The 22,582-nt window shown below is 39.0% G+C and overlaps 1 protein-coding gene across 5 annotated transcripts in view; it reads right to left on the reverse strand.

The window, feature by feature from the left end:
• Positions 1-22,582, reverse strand: part of Mbd5 (methyl-CpG binding domain protein 5) — a 162,336-nt gene that overhangs the window by 72,037 nt on the left and 67,717 nt on the right. For all 5 annotated transcript variants that reach the window (XR_005286101.1, XM_038335675.1, XM_038335674.1 and 2 more), the window contains one exon: positions 4,234-4,410. The gene's annotated coding sequence lies outside the window, so the exon portion shown is untranslated. The remainder of the gene's footprint in view (positions 1-4,233; positions 4,411-22,582) is intronic.

The following is a 22,582-nucleotide window of genomic DNA, read 5'->3' on the forward strand; positions in this document are numbered from 1 at the left end:
GTTGGCTTATAGTACTGAGAGGCTGGTTAGCACCACTTATTAACAGTGAAGCCTTAACTCTTATTTTCTGTAACAGAAATTTTAACAGTTTTTCGAAAAAAAAACCCTGCTCTCATAAATGCTTAGAACATTGTATACTCAAATTATTATTTATAGATAGCCATTCAAATCAAGTCAGTGTCTTGCTATGACACCACAACTGGTCTGGGACCCACTGTGTGGCTAGCTGTGAATTCACAGATGCCCTTCTGTTTCTGCTTCTCAAGTGCTGAGATTAAAGGAGTACACACCTAACTAGATAACCTTAATTTAAAAAGTGTGACCATATGTCAGTATAAAAACAGTACACCAGCAGCTGTGTAATTACTAATGTGTGTAAGTATAGGAACACGGTACCAAGTGTCCTCTCAATTCCATTGCATGGCAATAGGGACACATTTTATTTTTATTTTGTGTACAATAAGCAAATATTAGCTCTAATTGGGAAATATTTTTAAAAGCCTCAGTACAGTATCCTTAGACCAGGGAATTAATGGTTTCTACTCCTCAAAAGTATCAGGGAAACTCTCCATGGAAACATTCATAAACTTTGTGCTTAGGACGTTACAAATTATTTTTGTGTTTTTTTTTTTCAATAGAAGAATAGTATAAGGAGAATGAAAACCCCTCCCCTGAATGACTTGAATGGAAAGCCGAGGCTGTTTATTGTGTTCTAAATTCTTCTGGGGATCACTCCTACTTTTCTGCTTCCAATCCCATGTCTCATCCCAGCTTCTTACCCATCACTGAAGCAGTCTTATTTCTTTCATTTTTAAAAATGTCACCCCAAAAGACCCTTCCTTATTTCCCAGCTTTTGAATGACTTCACAAGTCTATATTAGTATCCTCATTTGGTTTCTATTGCTGGTAAGCACTATGACCACAACCACGTGGGGAGGAGAGGGTACACTTCAGACTACAATGCTGAATGACAGAAGTCAGGGCAGGCATGCACAGCAGGCACCTGGAGACAGGATGGAGGGGCGCTGCGTGCTGGTTTGTTTCTCATGCCCTGCCTAAGGGTGCCACTGCCCATAGTGGGCTGGGCCCTTCCACATCCATCGTTTATCAAGAAAACACCCTACAGACTTGCTTTCAGACAATCAGATGAAGGCGGGTTTTCATCTAAAGTTTCTCTTCCTGATGACCCTAGCTTGTGTCAAGATGGCAAAAAAAAAAAAAAAAAAAAAAAAACCCTAACTGAGATATTTAAGTTCCCCCTGTAATCTTTCTGGTAATATCCAGTACCTCTCTTTTATAAAAATTACAACATAACACTTGGCTATCCCTTTTCCCGTCTACTTTATTGCAAAGAGAAAGAAGATGAGAGCCAGGATTTCCTCTTAAAGCTTCTCTTTGTCACTTTACAAATATAGAAGGGTGTGGAAACAGAGTGTCTGCATGTACAGGTAAACAATGCCTTCCTTCTTAACGGAAACTGAGCAATAACTAGTCTCAACTACATAGCCTGAAGCCTTTTTTCAGTATTATTTTTAAAATAACAGGTTTTCATTGGACATCTATAAAATAATAAACTGACTATAATTCTGAAGTAAAATTATCTGTGATGTATTTTTACCTATTAGTACTATGATGTTACTTTTTTGCTTTTCTATATTTGAAGATTCTCATGAAGAATGGTGATAATGAATCCTTGGGTATATTTATATAACTATCTAAGAGTGACCATGTAAGTTAAAAATGGCAGATTTTGCACTTCAACCTTGTAAGAAGAATATTTTACTGCTTCAGATGCAGGCTATTTCATGCAGGTCAAATTATTACTGAAAATAATCATCTTGTTATCATCTAGTTACCCAATGGCTCTCTCAAATTTATCCCTCCAATCTAAATGTAACCATGTTCCGTTGAGCAATATCTTTCTTATTGCCTTTGTTCCACATGCAAACACTGCCATGGGCAACTACCATTATATTTTATCACTTCTGTAAGATTAATTGACATTTTCGAATCCACTAATGAGTGTGATCATGCAGTGTTTGTGTTTGTCTTGCTTTTTCAGTTCAGGTAATTTCTATTTGGTTGGTTATAGGACTTTGTTCTTTGTAATAGCTGCACTAAATTCTCCCCACCCCCGTGTGTATCACATTTTCTCTATATTCACTCATCTGCTTATACATCTGTATATCTATAATAAATATAAGTTAAAATTTCTCCTCCACAACCCGATTTACCCTTTGGATATATACCCAGTGATGAGATTGCTGGCCCGACAATCATTTTAGTCAAGTTTTGTTCTAGGACTCAACACTCTTCTCCCATAAGAGTTACATTATTCACTTTTCTGCCAACAATAGACAGGGTTTCCATCCTTCCATATCTACACCAGCACTTGTCATCTCTTGTCTTTTCAACAGCCATGCTTGTCGGAGGGAAGTGACATCTCACTGTGGGTTTAACTTAAATTTCTGTACGTCTTATTTTGAAAAGGGTATTTTTTTCTTTTTAAATTGGCTTATTTATTTTGCTATGAGTTTTAAAGACATAAGGGTTGAATATTAAGCTCTTTTCAGTTTGTAGAGTTGGCAAATATTTTTTTCCCATTCTGTAGATTATCTCTTCCTACTTTTTAAATTATTTCCTTTGTTGCACAAAAAATCTTCTAGTTTGGTACAATATCATTTGTCTATTTTTGCTTTTGTTTCAGTAAACATATATAATTGTGTGTATATATGTATATGCAATACACATACACACACACATCCTAGACCTGGTTAATGTCATTAAGTATTTCATTTATCTTTTCTTTTAGTATTATAAGTTCAGGTGTTAGGTTTAAGAATGAAACCAGAGGAGAGGGTGCCTGAACTGGCCTTGTCCCGTAGTCACACTGATGACTATCTTGAATATCACCATAGAACCTTGGTCCAGCGACAGATAGAGACAGAGTCCCACATCGGAGCACTGAACTGAGCTCCCAAGGTCCAGTTGAAGAGCAGAAGGAGGGAGAATACGACCAAGGAAGTCAGGATCTCGAGGGGATGATTCACCCACTGAAACAGTGTGCCTGAACTAATGGGAGCACACCAAAGCCAGCTGGAATGGGACTGAATGAGCATGGGATCAAACTGAACCCTCTGAATGTTGCTGACAATTGGGGCAGACTGAGAAGACAATGATAATGGCACTGGAACCTGTTTCTACTGGCTTTTTGGGATCCTAGTCTATTTGGATGCACACCTTCCTAAGCCTGGATGGAGAGGGGAGGGCCTTGAACTTCCCACAGGGCAGGGTATCCTGCCCTCTCTTAGGACTGGAGGGGGAAGGGAGGAGGGTGAGTGGGAGAGCGGGAGGGAAGCGGGTGGAGGGGAGGAAGTGGAAATTTTGATTCCTAGTATTAATCAAGTAATAAAAAAAGAATTGCTTCTAACTCACATAGAGTTGCATGCCTTAAGGGAAAATAATAAAGTACGTAATAAAAAAAAAAGGAAAAAAAAGAATGAAACCATTTTAAATGAAAACCAGATTACTCAAAGTAAAAACTCACAGCTCAGTCAATGAGACACTCATCAAAGACAGCATTTCAGCATATGAATAAATACCTAGGACCTCACAGTTCTAACAGATCTCCAGTCAATATGATTAAGTACTGCATAACTATGGTCTGATAAAAGTTCTGATAAGTTCTCTTAAGATATGAGAGGAAAAGAAATCTTGTGTCTGGATGTTAGAGAGGGATTGCCTAAAGCATACAAGTTACATGAAATAAGTGATCTTTTATTGTGTTGAAGCTCAGACATCAGAAACAAAATAAGCAGTGATATTTACAAATGTATGAGATCATATGCAATGTCTGAAAAGAGAATCATGTTAGCAAGGAACTGATTCTCACTGGAACACTGAAGAGTGGCCATGAAAATGTGCTTACCCAAGAAAACTTACGAGCAAAGTACTCCTGTTGGAGACTTGCAAGGGAATTTCAAAAGCCCAAAATGAAGCATAAATTAACTCTGAGGATATTATCAATGAAAAGCCAACCCTGTGGAAAATAAAGTCTCCAACAAATAAATAAAAAATGTGATACTAGTTATAAAAATAAAGACTCGGAATTAAATCCTACTTACAAAAGTGTTTGGCTTGTACAAGCTTATAATTAACAACAACAACAATAAGAAATTAATTGGCAATATTTAAATCAAAAGACTTCAATGAAAATATACAATTGCTATTTACCTGAGAAACTGGACAGTGAGTGTGGTAACGGTAGGTCAACATTCCTGCCTTGCCACAGTTATCTGGAGCAGAGCAGAGGCTGCTCCTCCAGAAAGGGCTTGGCTCTCCAGCTTGCTTCAGCGGCTTCCTGCTTCATTCCACCATTCTGGCCTCTGTAAGTGATCAGGTTTCCAACTTCTGGAACAAAAAGGACTTGGAGATAAGGGCTCAAGCATACACTTTAGCTTTGATAAGAGGCAAAATTAATTTTTGTTCATCATTTAAACTGTATTTTCATTTCTTCAGAAGGGTGGAGGTTGGGTACTCAGCAGGCTAGCATACATTCTTAGCATGCGCAGGGGCACGACTAAACCAGTTACAGCCATAAACACACAATAAGAGTCTCACCAGTGACACTGAGCTGGCCCGTAACTGGTGATTCTTGAGTCAGTGACTACATGAAGACTCCCAACTCATATATCATCCACATCTCTACTGTTTGCAATATCACATTACCATTATCTTGGGAATTCATAGTAGCATCAGAAAATTATGGAATAAAATTATATAATTTACTTTTTATTAAGAGAAACAAAATGTAATGGATTTTACCTTTGGAAAAATAATTTTCTTTTATAAAATAATAAAAACATAAGCTTTTTGAAGGTATGTTTAAGACTTTGTATTTACTCTGTTGTGTCCTGGCTTTCAGAGACACTTGTTTGCCATGCCACGTGATAAGACTTTTCCTTATTGGGTAAAATTGTCCCTACAGTGATTTGACTTATTTTGCTCTGTTGCCATATCAACAGACAACCTTCTGAGTATAATATGAATTCTATATCTTATATAATTAAGTTGGTGATGTGGACAGGTACAAGTCCTTCAGTCAGAAAGCAAACTCCTAAATAAATAAGCTAACTGGCATGGAAACTAGCTATGTATAGTAATGAAGATATGTGTAGACTAGTGTTGTGGAATGTTATTTTAAGGTTTGTTACATTTGTTTATGCTGCGGAACATTTGTTTAATGATGAAAAGATGTGTTGCATTCTTTTATGTTGCATTTGTTTAACTTTGTGAAGCTGTGATGCTTTGCCTGTCTAAAACACCTAATAGTCTAATAAGGAGCTGAACAGCCAATAGTGAGACAAGAGAAAGGATAGACATAGCTGGCAGGCAGAGAGAATAAATAGGAGGAGAAATCTGGGGAGAAAGAGATCTAGGATGAAGAGGAGATGGAGGAGCAAGAAAAGAAGGGGCCAGTCACCCGGCCACACAGCCAGATACAGAATAAGAAGAAAAGAAAGGTATATAAATAGATAAAGATAAAAGCCCAGAGGCAAAAAGTAGATGTGATAATTTAAGAAAAGATGGCTAGAAATAAGCCAAGCTAAGGCCAGGCATTCATATAAAGGAATAAGACTGTGTGTATTTACTTGGGAACTCGGTGGTGGGTCTACAAAGAGCCAAAGAGCCAAAAGAGTTAAAAGCAGCAACAACATCATTTTGGTGTACCAATGTGAAGTTCTCAAATATCCATTGAGACCTGAGAAAGCTGAAAAAACAAAAACAAAAACAAGACTCCTTTTAGAAGTTCTGCTGCACAGAAACAGCCTTTTTTTTTCTTTTAAATTTTAAGTAGAAAAAAGTAAGTTAAAAAATGTCTGCCACAGTGCAGGGCACTGGCATTCCTAGTTGGGGGGTTGAGTGCAGTTTCTGGTCAAAAGGCACCTCTGATCAGGCTGCAAACTTTAGGCTTGGCTCTCAGGAACTAAAAAGCAGGTGGCGCTGGCAAATAGAGCTGCACAGAGGACCCAGTTGTAGCTTAGTAGTTTAAAGTTTGTTCACATGGTCAAAAAAGGCTAAAAAGTATGCAATAAAAGAAGTCCATATGAAAAAACCTCTAAACGGGTTCCAGTGTGTTTTACAATGCCTGTCTAAAACATCTGATTAGTCTGATAAAAAGCTGAATGGCCAATATCAAGGCAGAAGAAAGAATTGGTAGAGCTGGCAAGAGAAAGAATAAATAGGAGGAGAGATGTGGGGAGAAAGAGATCTAGGAGGAAGAGGAGAAGGAGAGAGGACACCAGGGGCTGGCCACCCAGCTCTACAGCAAGCCACGAAGTAAGAAGTAAAGAAAGGAATATAGAAGAGAGAAGGATAAAAGCCCAGAGGCAAAAGGTAGATGGGATAATTTAAGTTAAGAAAAGCTGGCTGGAAATAAACGAAGTTGAGGCCAGGCATTCATAAGAAAGAATAAGATTCCATGTGCTTTATTTGGGAGCTGGGGGTTGGGCCTCACAGAGCCCAAAGAGTAAAAGAGTAAATAACAACAGGCCAGTGACCCACTGTCTTGAGAGTAAGAACAAACTCCTCACCATATCCTAGTTAATCTGTAGGGCAACCCTCCACCTGTATGTATTTCCTGATAGCCAGGCTTCCACCTTTTTGTTTTGTTTCTGTTCTGTGTCACGTGCTTCAAACCAGTGACATTGCTGGAAAACAATTTTCGGGCAGATGAGGACAGGACGTGGGCAGTGCCCTTGAACAGTCTGTCAGTTCCTGACAAGGCAGGCAGGAGAGACAAAATAGCAGGTATAGGGAGGGGGGAAAAGTTAAATGATGGTTTTAGTAATCCTATGTATCTAGGCATTATATTTCATAAATAAAAAATTTCAAATTTTTGTTAAGCACCATTATAGCCACTGGAGACCCAAACAATAGGAGAACACAGTCCACATCTCAGAGCACTTATTACATGGGAAGAGAAAGGAGTTTATTAGCCCGGTTAACACTTAATTGTCCTGGCTATGATAGAGATAATTATGGAAAGTTAGAAGAGCATGAAACTAGTCTACTTTTCAAGAATAATGGCTACACCTATGGCTGCACAGGGGTTAGACAGGCAAAGGAAGGTCAATAGGGGCTACAGACTTCATTAAGTTCATTCAAAAGATTTCCTTTTCCAAATCCTGATAATGAAAGTGTTTACATTTTTGTCTATGCAAATGTTTCCAACACTGTACTCATTTTTAGCTGATAGACATAAAGGTCTCATTTTGTCAGACCTTCAACTTTGTGATGTTGTAAGGGACAGAGCTGTGACTAATCTGACTGATTTCTGAAATGGAAAATGATGAAGTGACATCTACAGGAACTAACAGCATTATTTTATTTTATTTTATTTTATTTTAATAAACTGCTATCAAAGTGGTTATTACAGTAAGAAAGGAACATTAGAAATTAATGCATGGAAGGAAAAAGGAAAATTGAAAAGGAAGCTGGGTGCTTACAATTACAACAACACATGGGAGGTGGAGGCGGGAGGCTAAAGAGTTCAAAGTCGGCATTAGCTATAAAATGATTTTGAGATCAGTGTGGGCTAAAGATGCCCCAATCTTACCCACAAAAACAAACAAGCCAACAAGTCAAAAGGAGCTAGATGCAGACCAGGGAGTATTAGACAATGTAATTCAAGTTATAGGAAACTATATCCTTCTTTATAAAAGGAATCCTGAGTAAAAGAAAGATGAAGCTAGGGTGCTGAGCAGTCAAATATAAAAATGATCCTAGAATTATGTTATCTTCTAGGAACATACATAAATATGTTAACTCAACTTTAGTATGACCCTACAAGGCAAGTACTTTTAATATTTTTATTATAGAGTAAAATTAATGCAAGAGAAATAAGCAACTTTACGTCCTTTCCAGCTTTGACAGGATTCATGTACCCTTTCTTTCACCCAGAGTATTTTCATTATCTAGCATTTATCCATCTTACTGTTTATCCTATTCCGATCTGTCTCCTCTGAAAAGAAGGCAAGCAATGTAAGCACAGGGGATATAGTAGATATCATAACAGACAAAAATCCCTGAGAATTATTTTGCTTTGAGTTCAATAACTTCCCAGAGACTAATTTTGTAGTGTGTTTTTTCTCCAAGACACAAAGTACTTTAAAATTTTTGAGTTAAAATATTTGCCAAAAATATTTTTCGAGTGGATCATGAACATTAAGCATATCCTTGCCATGCTCATCACTCTCACTGTAAGACAAAGAGCTAAAAAATTCAGTTCCTGCTTCAAAGAACATTTAGGACTTGAAACAAGGTAGAAGCATGAAGGATACTTAGGGCATAAATGAGAAATCCTCGTATTTCATGATCTCCATGCTCCCTTTTTAAGGACTAGGTCTCATGGTACCAGAAGGTACAATGCAAACTTCCAACATAAGGGAGCAACCAACTGTCCTACCCAGCTATGACATCGCTGAACCACAACAAGAGGGAAATAAATAGGAATAAGCACTACACTAAAAATCAGAAAAAGCACAATAAATAACAATGGTGCAACTGAAGAATTCCAAGATGCAAGAACAAACCAAACCAAAATCCTGTAAGAATAAGAAATACTAAAGACCAAACAAGACATCAACGTGAAAGAAACACAGCTAAAATGCAAACAATCGATGAATCTAAGAGGTGATTCTTGCAGAAGATAAAAAAGAAAGAAATGACCCAGATGAACAGAATCAGAGATGAACATGGAATCATTACAACAAACACCAAAGAAATTCAGACTATCATAAGCAAATACTTCCTGCCAGGTTGCTTGCCTGGCTACTGGCTAATCAGTGTTTTAAGAAACCAACACAAGTGACCAATCTTTACAGGGTACAAGACCCTTGTCCCACAGCACTAAGGCTCAGGGAACATTATGGAAGATGGGATGGAAAGACTGTAAAAGCTAGAGTATTGGGAAGTCTGCTGCAAGACTGTGTATCCTACTGCCATCTGGAGCTACATCCAGAAAAGTCTCCCTAATATAAAATTCTCAGTTACACCCATAAAAGTTTCTCTCCAACATGAGCTGAACATAAAATGACACCAGTGGACATACCAAACTGGAAGGTTTCATTTAGTCTCAGTAGTCCTGGCTAACGGGCCTCACTGATGTTTAAATGTTATTTCAGGGAAGAGACTAAAATTTTAGAACAACAGTGAAAAACAAAAGGACTTGAGACTTCCCAAGATCAAATTCTTGGTGAGGGCTCTTTATGCTGACCCACAGGTTCAAGCTCTTTACAATGAAAAAATCTTGTCCCTATGCCACAAAGCAGCCTTAAATGCTTGGGGCAGGATTCAAAATCCAGGAAAACAAATTGAAGCATATACTAGGGTTAAACAGGGTCAGAGAGAACCCTTTAGTGACTTTTTGCAAAGATTAAGGGTCTACAAATAGGAGTAACAGACCTAGATGCTAGACAAGTACTTATTGAATCTCTGGCTTTTGAAAATGCCAACTTAGAATGCAAAAAGATACTTGGGTCTTTAAAGGTTAGATCAGCACCAATGGATGAATGGATCCTGCATATAATGAATATTGAGACATTTGACTATAATACTAAATCTTGGGTAAAAGTAGCAATTTCCAAAGGAATGAGGAGACATCAAAAATGCCAAATGCTTTAATAATTGTGGTAGAATAAGACATCTGAGAAGGGATTGTAGACAAGGAATTCCTAGTAATAATCTCTCTGCTGGGCATGGTAAGAATAGGAGGACTCAGTCTTCAGGTATATGTAGAAGGTGTGGCAAAGGTCGACATTGGACCAATGAATGAAGATCAACAAAAGATAGACAAAGCAACCTGATACCATCGGGAAACTCCTTGGGGGGGCCTCTTACAGGTCCCCGAGTCAAAAGTGGTCCAATCATTCCCAGTCACTGTGGAAGACATGTCTCGTTAAATTAAAAATCCAGATCCTTCAATAAAAGACCATACTCTTCTGGATGATGGAATAAACATGGATGATAAATCAAAAATTCCAATAGGAAATAGGAAATGTATATTCTGGGAGACGTCTATAAATGATCAAAGACCAAAGCTAAGAGTGCATATTGATGGCACTGTAATTGTGGGTTTGATACACATGGGTACAGATGTGAGTATCATTACTCCAGAATCTTGGCATCCAAATTGGCCTCTTCAAGAGGCAGTTGTTCAATTACTAGGAATTGGAACCCTATCTCAAGTGAAACAAAGCAAGAGATGGGTTGATTGTATAGGATCAGAAGGACAGAGAGAAAGGCTGAGGCTGTATGTGGCTAATATTGCAGTGGATTTATGGGGTTGTGACCTGATGCAGCAATGGAATACCCAGATCAACATTCCTGCAGTCCCAGAACCTCATAATTCTGGGGTACTATACACATAGGTCACCAGCCATTCAGGCTGTACAAGATCACAAAGTAACTAGCAAACCTTTAGAGGTACCAATGGGACTACCTTTAAAATGGTGAACTGAAAAACCAATATGGGTTAAACAGTGGCTGTTAACAGAAGACAAACTGCAGGCTTTAGAATAGCTAATACAGGAGCAAGTAGATGCTCACCATACAATCAACCAGCCCTTTGAATTTTCCTGTATTTGTTGTTAAAAAGTAATCTGGTAAATGGAGAATGGTGACAGATCTAAGAGCTGTCAACAAGGTAATACAACCTATACACCCTCTACAATCTGAAATTCCTCTGCCTTCTCTGCTACCTAAAGGATGACCCTTATAGTTATTGATTTAAAAGATTATTTTTTCATTATACCTTTACAAGAAAAGGACAGAGAAAAATTTGCTTACACAGTGCCTACTTATAATAATTCCCAACCTACTAGGAGACACCAGTGGACTACCCTTCCACAGGGAGTGCTCAATAGCCCCACCCTATGCCAATACTTTTTAAGTCAGCCATTAGAAATAATATGTAAAAAAATTCCTAAATCTATCATTTACCATTACATGGATGACATTTTGCTATCTGATTCAAACACAGATACTTTAGAAAGCATGTTTGAAGAAGTAAAGAAAGTTTTGCCAATATGAGGATTACAAATTGCTCCTGAAAAAAAAAACAGAGAGGAAAACTATCAATTACCTAGGTTATAAAATAGGTTTACAGAAAATTAGAACACCAAAGGCATAAATCTGAAGAGACTGATTGTGGACTCGAATGACTTTCAAAGATTGTTAGAAGACATTTCCAGTCTATGAATAACACCTGATCTAATAGTTCATTTAAACAAAAACTTAGATGGTAACAAAGACTTAAATAGTCCCAGAGAATTAACAGCTGAAGCAGAAAAGGAATTGATTGTAATAGAAGAAAAAAATTATAGGAGGCACATGTGGATAGGGTGAATCCAAATCTTAATTGCATTCTAGTCATATTGCCTTCCAGAAATTCAGAAGAAGAAATGATCTCCTATGCTCATGGATCAGTAGGATTGACATAGCTGTAATGGCCATCTTACCAAAAGCAATCTACAGATCCAACACAATTTAAATAAAAATTTCAACACAATTCTTTATAGACCGTGAAATGAGGATACTCAACTTTATATGGAAAAATAAAATATACAAGATAGCTAATCATGAACATAAAAGAAGTTCCAGAGGTATCACCATTCCTGATTTTAAGTAGTACTACAGAGTTATTGGCTAAAACAAACACATTGATCAATGGAATCGAATTGAAGACCCAGACAAATCTACACAACTATAGACACCTGACTTGATAAAAAAGTAAAAAATATACAATGGAACAAAGAAAGTATGTTCAGCAAATGGTAATGGTCCAACTAAATGTCTGCATATAGAAGAATTCAATTATTTCTTATTTATTACCCTGTATAAAACTCAAGTCCATCTGGATCAAGGACCACAACATAAAACCAGATATGTGGGACTTGATAGAGAATGTGGGGAATAGCCTTGGATGCCTAGGCATAGGGGACAACTTCCTGAGCAGAACACTTACAGCACAGCCATTAATAACAAGTTAATAAGTGGGAACTCATGAAACTGAAAAGCTTCAGTAAGGCAAAGAACACTGTCCATGGAACAAAACAGCAGTCTACAAAATAGGAGATTTTCACAAATTCCAAATCCAATAGAGGACTAATATCCAAAATATATAAAGAATTCAAGAAACTAGACATCAACAATCCAATTAAAATGGGGGTACAGATTAAGCAGAATTCTCAAAGGAGGAATCTCAGATAGTCAAAAGACAATTAAAATGTTCAAAATCCTTAGCCATTAGGGAAATGCAAACCAAATTGACTTTGAGATTCCATCTTATCACTTGTCAGAATGGTAAATATAACAAAAAAACCAAAACAAGAAAAAAGAAACCCACAAACCAAACCAAACCAAAACAAATGAAAGCTTATGCTGGTGAGGATGTGCAGCAGAACACTCATTCACTGCTGGTGGGGGTGCAAACTTGTATAGCCACTATGGAAATCAATATGATGGTTTTTCAGAAAATTGGGAGTCCAGCTGTACCACTCAGGCATAGACCCAAAAGACCTTCATTATACCACTTGCTCACCTGTTCATAGTAGCTTTATTCATAATAGTCAGACCTGGAAACAGCTGAAGAATAAATAAAGAGAATGTGGTAACTTTACATAATGGAGTATTACTCAGCTGTTAAAAAAATCTTAAAATTTAAAGAAAAAATGATGGAACTAGAAAAAAAAATCATCCTGAATGAGCCAACTCAGACCTGGAAGACAAACAAGGTATGCACACACTTATAAGCAGATATTAGTTGTTAAGTAAACCAAAATCATGCTGTAATCCACAGACCCAGAGAGTCTAAGTAACAGGGAGGGCTATAGGTGGAAAGCATGAATATCCCTGGGAAGTGGAACTAGAATTCATTTTGTGGGTAGGCTGGGCTAAGTAATGATGGGAAGGAAGGATCAGGTTGTGGGAGGAGGGATGAAGGGAAAAAACCACTGGAATTGAAGGGCTTTTGCAGGGTGAGGTGGAAACCTAGTGCAGTAGGAACTCCCTGAAGTCAACAAGGATCATCCTAGAGAGGACTCCCAGTACTGGAAGATATGGAGTCTGAACCATTCTTCTGTAACCAGGCAAGGCTTCCAGTGGTAGGACCAGGGCACCAATGCAGTCACAAAACCTTAGACCTACAATCTGTCCTGTCTGTAAGATGTACTGGGGCAATGGTCACACAGAACTTGTGCGAGTGCTCAACCGATAACTGGTCTAATATGAGGCTCTAGCCGAAGACCACGCCAGACACTGCCTTGATGATCAGGAACTAGAGGATGGATACCTCAGAGACCCAGGGTAGAACCAAAAACACCAACAAAGAAAAGAAAATGAACGTGATGATTCCTAGTGATTCTCTGCTATACTCAGATTGATGCCCAGACCAGTAGTCATTTAGGAGGCTTCCTCTGGCAGCTGATGGGAGCAGATGCAGAGACCACAGTCAATCATGAGGGGGACAGAAGAGTCCAGGGTGGAGGTCTCCATCAGGTCCCTCCCTTAAGACTTAGTGCAAGGGGAATTTTGGGGCCAGAGGGGTTCAGGGCACAGGGAGGACTCAGCCTGAGGAATCACCCTAGTAAAGCTCATGGGGGCTCACAGAGACTGATGTGGCAATCACAGAGCCTGCATGGGTCTGAACTAGGCCATCTGCATACATGTTATGGTTGTTAGCTGGGTGTTCTTGTGAGATCCTGACAGTCGGAGTGGGGTGTCTCTGATTCTTGCCTGCTCTTTTCCTTCTACTGGGTTGCCTCACCCAGTCTCGATGTGAGATGTGAGGCTTTGTGTCTGGTATTATTGTATCTTCTTGTCTGGTATTTAGTTGATGTCCCTGGGGGCCCTGCTTTTTTGGGATGTGTGTGGGGTAGGATAGCAGGGTGGATATGGGGGAGAGAGCAAGTGAGGGAGAACTGGGAGGAGTGGAGGTAAGCTGTGATTGGATGTACTGTATGAGAGAAGAATTAAAAAAAAGATCAATAAACAAACAAAACCAAATTCATATATGATACTGAGGAACACATTTTAAAGTATCTCTTTATAACATTAATCTTTTCAAACCTGACATTTTCTCCACTATTTATACGTGTTTTAATTTTCATGCGTCTATGTTTGTCTCTCTAATATTGTTACTTTTTCAGTCAGATAACTTCTTCTGTATGCGGTTCTTCTTCTCCGTCCCTTTGGATCCAAGTTGCATATCCCTTTCCTTCATATAGACCTGTGCTGTCACGGAGGCTTGGTTGTTCGTGTCTAAAGTTCCATGGCAGCACCTCAAATTCCCCTGCCCACTGTCTTTTGTTCAGCCAAGTTCAAAACTTTGTCTGATTTTATTTTGATTTTCTTACGTTTAAAGAAACTTTTCCTTTTGAAATAACTTAAACAAAAGTTATATAGTACCAGGACCGTTCCATAAAGATACAGACGCTGTAAACATTTTGCCACAATTGCTTCATCTCTCTCCCTCTCTGCCTTACTCGATATACTTGTAAATTTAGAAGATTTTGACATTAAATTGCATTTATCACATCTCTGCTTGTTTCTGCTCTCTTTGCACTTATATTCAATGTTAGAGGGTCCAATTCTGTCCATACTGTTCTCTTATCTGACACTTTTACAGAAAAAAAAACCAGAGAACATTAAATTCAAGACTTTTTGAAAGATTTTGACTTTAAAATGTTTATTATGCAAATGCATTTGGCATTCTTCAGTGTATGATTCAAAGTTTTGCCTTGCCTTAATAAGCTTAATTATTTATTTCTACACCAATACAAAATGAAAACAGACAATGACCTTGCTACTAACACTGAATGCATCATTGAGCTGCATTTAAGTTTCAAGAACACCCAGTACAGAGAAACTCCCAGGAATCTGGAAAGAATTTTAGGTTAAAATGCTGAAGTTGGCTTCAGAGTCTTCAGCAACACTGGGAAATAAAATGGTGCAAGCAATTTTATTTCTAGGTAAATCAATCTAATGTTACAAAAAATATTCTATGGCAACTGATACAGAACAAAAAGATAAAAGCTTTCTTTATTTCTAACTATTTGAAGTTTGAAGACTTTATTCTTTACTGTGACTTTTGTTTTAAAATTCTACTGGAATATATTTCAACATTTTTATTTTAGCAATTCTCAGGATGGACAATGGTGAGTCCAATCAGCTTCTAATTGTGTCTACTGACTTACGTAGACAAAATCTTTGAAAGGGATTACATAACGTCTGGGAGCATATATAAATCCTAGCTTATGGTTAAGCAGTAACACTAGTTATTAATTCATTATTTTTTATCAGAAAGGTATCAAGAACAGATATTGACATACACATCATTTATTAAAAACAGCAGGCAACTACAGAACATATAAATTGTGTTTTCACCCCCAAAACAAAAAGACAAACAAAAGTAATTTACCAAATGTAAGAAAATAATCCTGAGGCTCAAAAGCTTAGTTATTAAGATATTTGCTCCTAGCAATAAATGAGTATTTTCTTTTTTTTATTTTACATACCAACCATAGTTCCTCTTCCCTCTCCTCCTTCTGCTCATCCCCACCCAACCCACCATCCACTCCTCAGAAAGGGTAAGGCCTCCCATGAGGAGTCAACAAAGTCTGGCATATCAAGATGCAGTGGGAACAAACCCCACCCCGCCCCTGTATCTAAGCTGAGTAAGGTATTCCTCCACAGAGAATGGTCTCCAAAAAGCCAGTTATGCACTGGGGATAAATCCTGGTCCCATTGCCAGTGGCCCCACAGACTGTTCAAGCCACAGAACTGTCACCCACATTCAGAGGGCCTCGTTTGGTCCCATGCAGGTTCCCCAGCTGTCAGTTCTGAGTCAGTGAGATTTCATTAGCTTAGGTCAGTTGTCTCTGTGAGTTTCCCCATCATAATCTTGGCCTTTTTGCTCATATAAACCCTCTCTTTGACTGGACACCAGGAGCTGGGCCCAGTGGTTAGCTGTGGATCTTTGCATCTGCTTCCATCAATTGCTAGATGAAGGTTCTATGGTGACAATTAGGGTGGTCATCAATCTGATTACAGGGCAAGAACAGTTCAGGTACCCTCTCCACTATTGCTTAGAGTCTTAGCTGGGGTCATCCTTGTGGATTCCTGGAAATTTTCCTAGCACCAGGTTTCTCCCTAATCCCATAATGGCTCTCTCTATCAAGATAGTTCTTTTCTTTCTCTGCCTCTCTGATCTTCCCCCACCTGAATCATCTTGTTCCCTCACGACCTCTGTAGGCTCATATTTCTATATGGTGTGGCAGCCAGGCTATCAAGCCATAGTTCCCCACCTGAGGTGGTCACGTAACCTTCCAGACAGGCTGTCGCTAACCTAACTAAAGGTCAAAATGTTGTTTTGCTCCTTTCTTTGTAATTTGGAAGATGCCTGATAGAGATGTTAATTCAAACCTATGTGACAGCTAGCATACAGAGCACACAGGTAGTTGCGGATGTGACTAAAAGCCATTCACCTGGTTACCTAGGAGACAGAACGCTGGTGTATTTCCCCCTCAGTTTATGTTTTAGTATAAAAGCTGTTTGGAGAATAAAGTGAGAGTAATTCTTCAGGGTGTGAACTCAGGATTATATGAGTGTTCTCTGAGAATCTCCCTCCCGGTAAAGCCATGTGATTTGTGTCTTTATTCCCATGCCTCCAAGCTGGTCCAGAGAGACAGTTTATGATGGGGTCTGGTTCAGAAAAATAATTTATGGTCCGGGCTAGCACCGGACCCCGACAGACCTCTTCCTCTTACCTTACCCCCCCAATTTTCTCAGGAGATCTTATCTATTTCTCCTTCCCAGGGGCATCCTCGCATGTTTCTCTTAGGGTCCTCCTTGTTACCTAGCTTCTCAGGGGTGGAGTAGCCTGACTATCCTTTTCTTTACCTCTAATATCCACTTATGAGTCAGTGCATACCATGTTTGTCTTCCTGAGTCTGAGTTACCTCACCAAAGGTGGTTTTTCCTAGTTCTATCCATTTGCCTGCAAATTTCAAGTTGTCATTGTTTCTCCTACACAAATAATAAATGGGCTGAAAAAGAAATCAGAGAAACATCACCCTTTATAATAGCCACAAATAACAGAAAATATCTTGGAGTAACTCTAACCAAACAAGGGAAAAACCTGTATGACAAAAACTTTAAATCTCTGCGAAAGAAATTGAAGAAGATACCAGAAAATAGAAAGATCTCCCATGCTCTTGGATAGGTAGGATCAACATAGTAAAAATGGCAATTGTACCAAAAGCAATCTACAGATTCAATGCTATCCCCATGAAAATCCCATCACAATTCTTCACAGACCTTAAACGAGCAATATTCACCTTCATATGAAAAATAAAAAAAACCCAGAATAGCCAAAACAATCCTTTGCAATAAAGGAACCTCCAGAGGCATCACCATTCCTGACTTCAAGCTTCAAGCTCTACTATAGAACATAGTAATAAAACCAGCTTGGTATTGGCATAAAAACAAACACATGGATCAATGGAATCTAATTGAAGATCCTGACATTAATCCACACACCTATTAACACCTAATTTTTGACAAAAACCAAAATTATACAACAAAGAAAAGAAAATGCCTTTAACAAATGGTGCTGGCATAACTGGATGTCCACATGTAGAAGAATGCAAATAGACCCACATCTATTGTCATGCACAAAACTCAAGTACAAGTGGATCAAAGACCTCAACACAAATCTAGTTATACCAGACATGATAGAAGAGAAAGTGGGAAGTAGCCTTGAGCACACTGGTACAGGAGACCACTTCCTAAATATAACCCCAGTAGCACAGACACTGAAATCAGCAATTAATAAATGGGACCTCCTGAAACTGAGAAGCTTCTGTAAGACAAAGGACACAGCAAATAAGACAAAACACTAGCCTACAGAATGGGAATACTTCACCAACCCCACATCTCACAGAGGGCTGATCTCTAAAATATATAAAGAACTCAAGAAACTAGACATCAAAATACCAAATAATCCAATTAAAAATGAGGTTCAGAACCTTTATCTAATAACTGACGGAAGCAGATGCAGGATACTGATGCAGAGTGGTTAGTTGTGGAACCAACCACTGCAACGAGCTCCTGGAGTCCTGGGAAGATGGATAACATGAACAAAGGTGTAGGCCCATGTTTCTATATAGTGTGGCAACCAGGCTCTAAAGCCACAGGCCCCGTTTGAGGTGGTCATGTAGCTCTGCAGACAAGCTGTCTCTGCCTAACAAAAGGTCAGGATGTGTTGCTCCTTTCTTTGTAATTTGGAGGATGCTTTATAGAGATGCTGATTCAAGCCTACGTGACAGCTAGCATACACGGCAGACAGGTAGATGCGGACCTGAAAAAACGCCATTCATCTGGTTACCTAGGAGACAGGTCTGGTGTATTTTCCCGCTCAGTTTATGTGTTGGCATAAAAGCTGTTTGGATAATAAACGCGAGGAGATCTTCAGGAGAGAGGACCCTGAGATGCCCTTCCGTGATGACTGTGTAAGCTGTGTCTGTTTATTCCTTGCGGCTCCGTACCAGTCTAGTTAGGGAAAATAGTTTTCTATGTTGGGGCCCACAGGCTCTAACACAAAGGGGTCCAGACCACGATGGGGAAACCCACAGAAAAAGCTGACCCAAACTAGTGGGAGCTACTGACTCGGGACAGATGACAAGGAAACCTGCATAAGATTGATCTAGCACCCCCCCCCCCCCGAAATCAGGTGACAGTGCGTGGCTTGGACAGTTTGTGGGGCACTAGCAGTGCGACCAGGATCAATCCCTAATGAATAATCTGGCTTTCGGGAGCCCATTTCCTATGAAAAGAAACCTTGCTTAGGCTAGACACGGGGGAGGGCCTTGGTCCTTTTTCAATATGCTTAGGTGACAGAACTCATTGACTCCCCATGAGGAACAGATTGTAGGTAGGGTAAGGGGAAGGTGTGGGGAGGAGGAGGGAGGTGGAACTGGGATTAGTATGTAAAAATTAAATAAATTAAAAATGATGTTCAGATCTAAACAGAGAATTTTCAACTGAAGAGTATCAAATGGCTGAAATACACTTAAAGAACTGTTCAACATTCTTAGTCATCAGGGAAATGTAAATCAAAATGACTCTGAGATACTTACACCTATCATAATGACTAAGATAAAAACACTGTTGACATCTTATGAAGGAGAAGATATGGAGTAAGAGGAACATCCCCCCACTGCTGGTGGGAGTGCAAACTTGTCCAGCCACTTTGGAAATCACGATGGTTTCTCAGAAAATTGGGAATCAATTTATATCAAGCAATACCACTCTTGGGCAAAGGAGTAATTTCAAAGACCAGCTTATAGTTATTTTCTTTTTACCTCTCCCCACTGTGTGTGTGTATGTGCGTATTTGTGTGTGTGTGTGTGTGTTATATGAGTGTGTGTGTGTGTGTGTGTGTGTGTGTGTGTAGACCAGAGGTTGTTGTTGGCTGACTTTTTCAATCACTCTTCCACTGGGGTTCACTGATCCATCTAGACAGGCTGGCAACTCCCAGTGATCTCTGCCTTCTTGTTGCTGGGATTACAAGTGTGTACTTCCAAACTCAACTGTTTATGTGGGTCCTGGGATCTGAACTCATGTTTCAAGGTTTGAGTGGTAGGGACTTTACTGACTGAACTGTCTCCCCAGACCTGATGTTTTAAAAATAAACATTCCAATATAAACCTTAAATGTTAATTTCTATTTTTTAAGTATAAACACTTTGGCAGTGTCACTTTCAGACAACAGAATAAAATGTGAGGGGCCAGGTGAGAAGACTTAGTGGGTAGAGGCTCTGGTCTCCAAACCTGATGATCTGACAGTGGGAGGAGAGAATCCCTTCTTGCAAACTGCTCTTATGGTCACACACATGCTATGACACATATGTATCCACACACCTACACACAAAAATAAATACACGACAAAGATTGCTTTTTAGTGGCAGGCTGTTTTTAACACTAGTGTAAATTTTAACAGTACCATGAATTTACTGCTAAATAAAGAGCTAAAACTGGATGAAACCCAGTCCTGGCACTGGAAGCTTGATTTGGTGACAAAGGACAGCCAGTTGGGATTCTGTCTCCATTATTTGGAAACTTCATTAGCATAGCCTTCATATATTATACCAAATTTCCATTGCACTAAGTTTCCATGCTGTCCCTCAAATGCCTTTTAATTCTACCTGTCTCTCTACAAATTCCCTTCCTCAATCCCTCCCACCCCTTTGTCATCTGGTCTTTCTACCCACGTCCCCCTCCCCGCTCCAATCTTCCCATCAAATCTATTCTATTTCTCTCTCTGAGAGAAATCCAAGTGTCTCCCTTAGTCCTTTCCTCTATATCTAATCTCTCTTGGTCTATGGATCATAGGTTGGTTATCATTTATTTAATGGCTAATATTCAGATATAAGTATATATAAACTACATTTATCTTTCTGGGTTTGGTTGTTCCCAATTTCTGGCTATTATGAATGAGAGCAGCAGTGAACATGGTTGAGCAAGTGTCCTTGAGGTAGAATGAAGTGTCCTTTGGGAACACGCCCAAGAGTGGTATAGCTGCATCTTGAGGTAAATCAATTCCCATCTTCCTGAGGTACCACCACATTGATTTCCAGAGTGGCTGTACAAGTTTGCCCTCCCACCAGCAATGTGTTCCCTTTGCTCTGCATCCTTCCCAGCATGAACTGTCTCTTGTATGGATGTTAGGCATTCTGACATGTGTAAGATGAATTCTCAAGGTAGTTTTGATCTTCATTTCTCCTAATGGCTAAGGATGTAGAGTACTTCTTTGTTTCTCAGTCATTTGAGTTTGCTCTATTTGAGAAATATGTTTAGATCTGTACCCCATTTTAAAATAGGGTTATTTGGATTTTTGATATCAAGTTTCCTGAGGTTTTTTTTTTAATATTTTAGACATTAGTCCTCTGTTGAATGTAGAGTTGGTAATTGAGTTTTTTGGCCAAAAGGGTCCCATGGAAACCCCCAAACAAACCAGACTTACCAAGACAATAATAGTTTGTCTCCAAAAATTGACAGTACTGCCCCATTTCTGAAGACAACACACACACAACTCATTGAACATGGAGAGGTTGAGCTGGCACCTATATAGAACTTTTACTTCCATGTTTCAGTGTCTTTGACATGGAAATGTGAAGGTACTCTGCAAAAGGGTAATGTAAGCACCAACCAATACAAAATCTTTCATTTACAATCTGTCCTGTCTATGAAATATGCTAGGTCAATGGTGGCACAACCTTTTAGGAGTAACCAACGGTGTCTGATTTGACTTAAGGCCCACTGAAATGGCTTAATGACCAAGAACCAACAACTAGAAAGCCCAATACCTAGGGTAAAACCAAATACCACCGATCTAAAAAAAAGTAAGAATAAAATGACACATAATGATATTCTACTATACTCATAGATGGGTGCCTAGCTTGGTCCATCATCAGAGAAGCTTCCTCCTGCAGGAGATGGAAACAAATAACAGAGGTCTACAGTCAGCATTATGGAGAGAGAGAGAGAGACAGAGAGAGAGAGAGAGAGAGAGAGAGAGAGAGAGAGAGAGAGAGAGAGAGAGAGAGAGAGAGACAGACACTGACAGACACTTTAGAATATACAGTTCTACATGAGTTGACCCCATTAAATCCCTATCTATGGAAGAGACAGGAGTGCAGGAGACAGAGGGAACAGAGGCCACCAGGAAAACACAGCCCCCTAAAAGAACTGAGAAAAGCTCATGTGAACTTAGAGACTGAAGCAGCAAACATGGTCTAACATGGCTATTCACCATGTCTTCTGAATATATATTATAGCTTTCAGTTTAGTGTTTTATGGGGCTCCTGAATGTGAATGAGTGGATCTCAGATTTTTGTGCCTTATCTTGGGGCTCTTGTATTTTTTCTGTTGGCTTGTCTTACCCAACTTCGATGTGAAGATTTTTGTTTTTATCTTATAATTTATGTTTTGTTATTATCTCCTAGAAGTCTGTTATTTTCTAATGAGGGACATAAGGTCGTGGTCCTGGATAGGAAGGGAGGTGGGATGAACTGGGAAGAGCAGAGGGAGGGGAAACTGCATTCAGATTATATTGTATGAAAAAAGAATTTATGTTTAAAGGGGAAAATGCTAGAATCGTACAGTTTCAGCTATGGTTTTCTCATCTATTTCACCACTGTATAAGTTTTATCTTTTTATAGAAATTCATGACATCCTTAATGTACTTCACATAAATATAATAGAGAATCTGTGGGAAATTTCTCATTGCCAAGTCAGTATTAACCTCACAAAATAAAGAGAAAGGCTTGTTGTGAACATTTAAAAAATAAAATTATAGATATCAAAAATGTACATTCTGATGTTAAAATGTCCACGTTAATTATTTTCTTATTGTTGAACAATAGATTCATCACAGTAACTAGATCAAGGGTTGTGGATATGGGTCAGTTGGTAACATGCCTACGCTGTGTAAGCATGACAATCTGAGTTCCGATCCCCATCCC

The sequence above is a fragment of the Arvicola amphibius genome, chromosome 7, assembly GCF_903992535.2.
Source record: "Arvicola amphibius chromosome 7, mArvAmp1.2, whole genome shotgun sequence".
Classification (NCBI taxonomy): Eukaryota; Metazoa; Chordata; class Mammalia; order Rodentia; family Cricetidae; genus Arvicola; species Arvicola amphibius.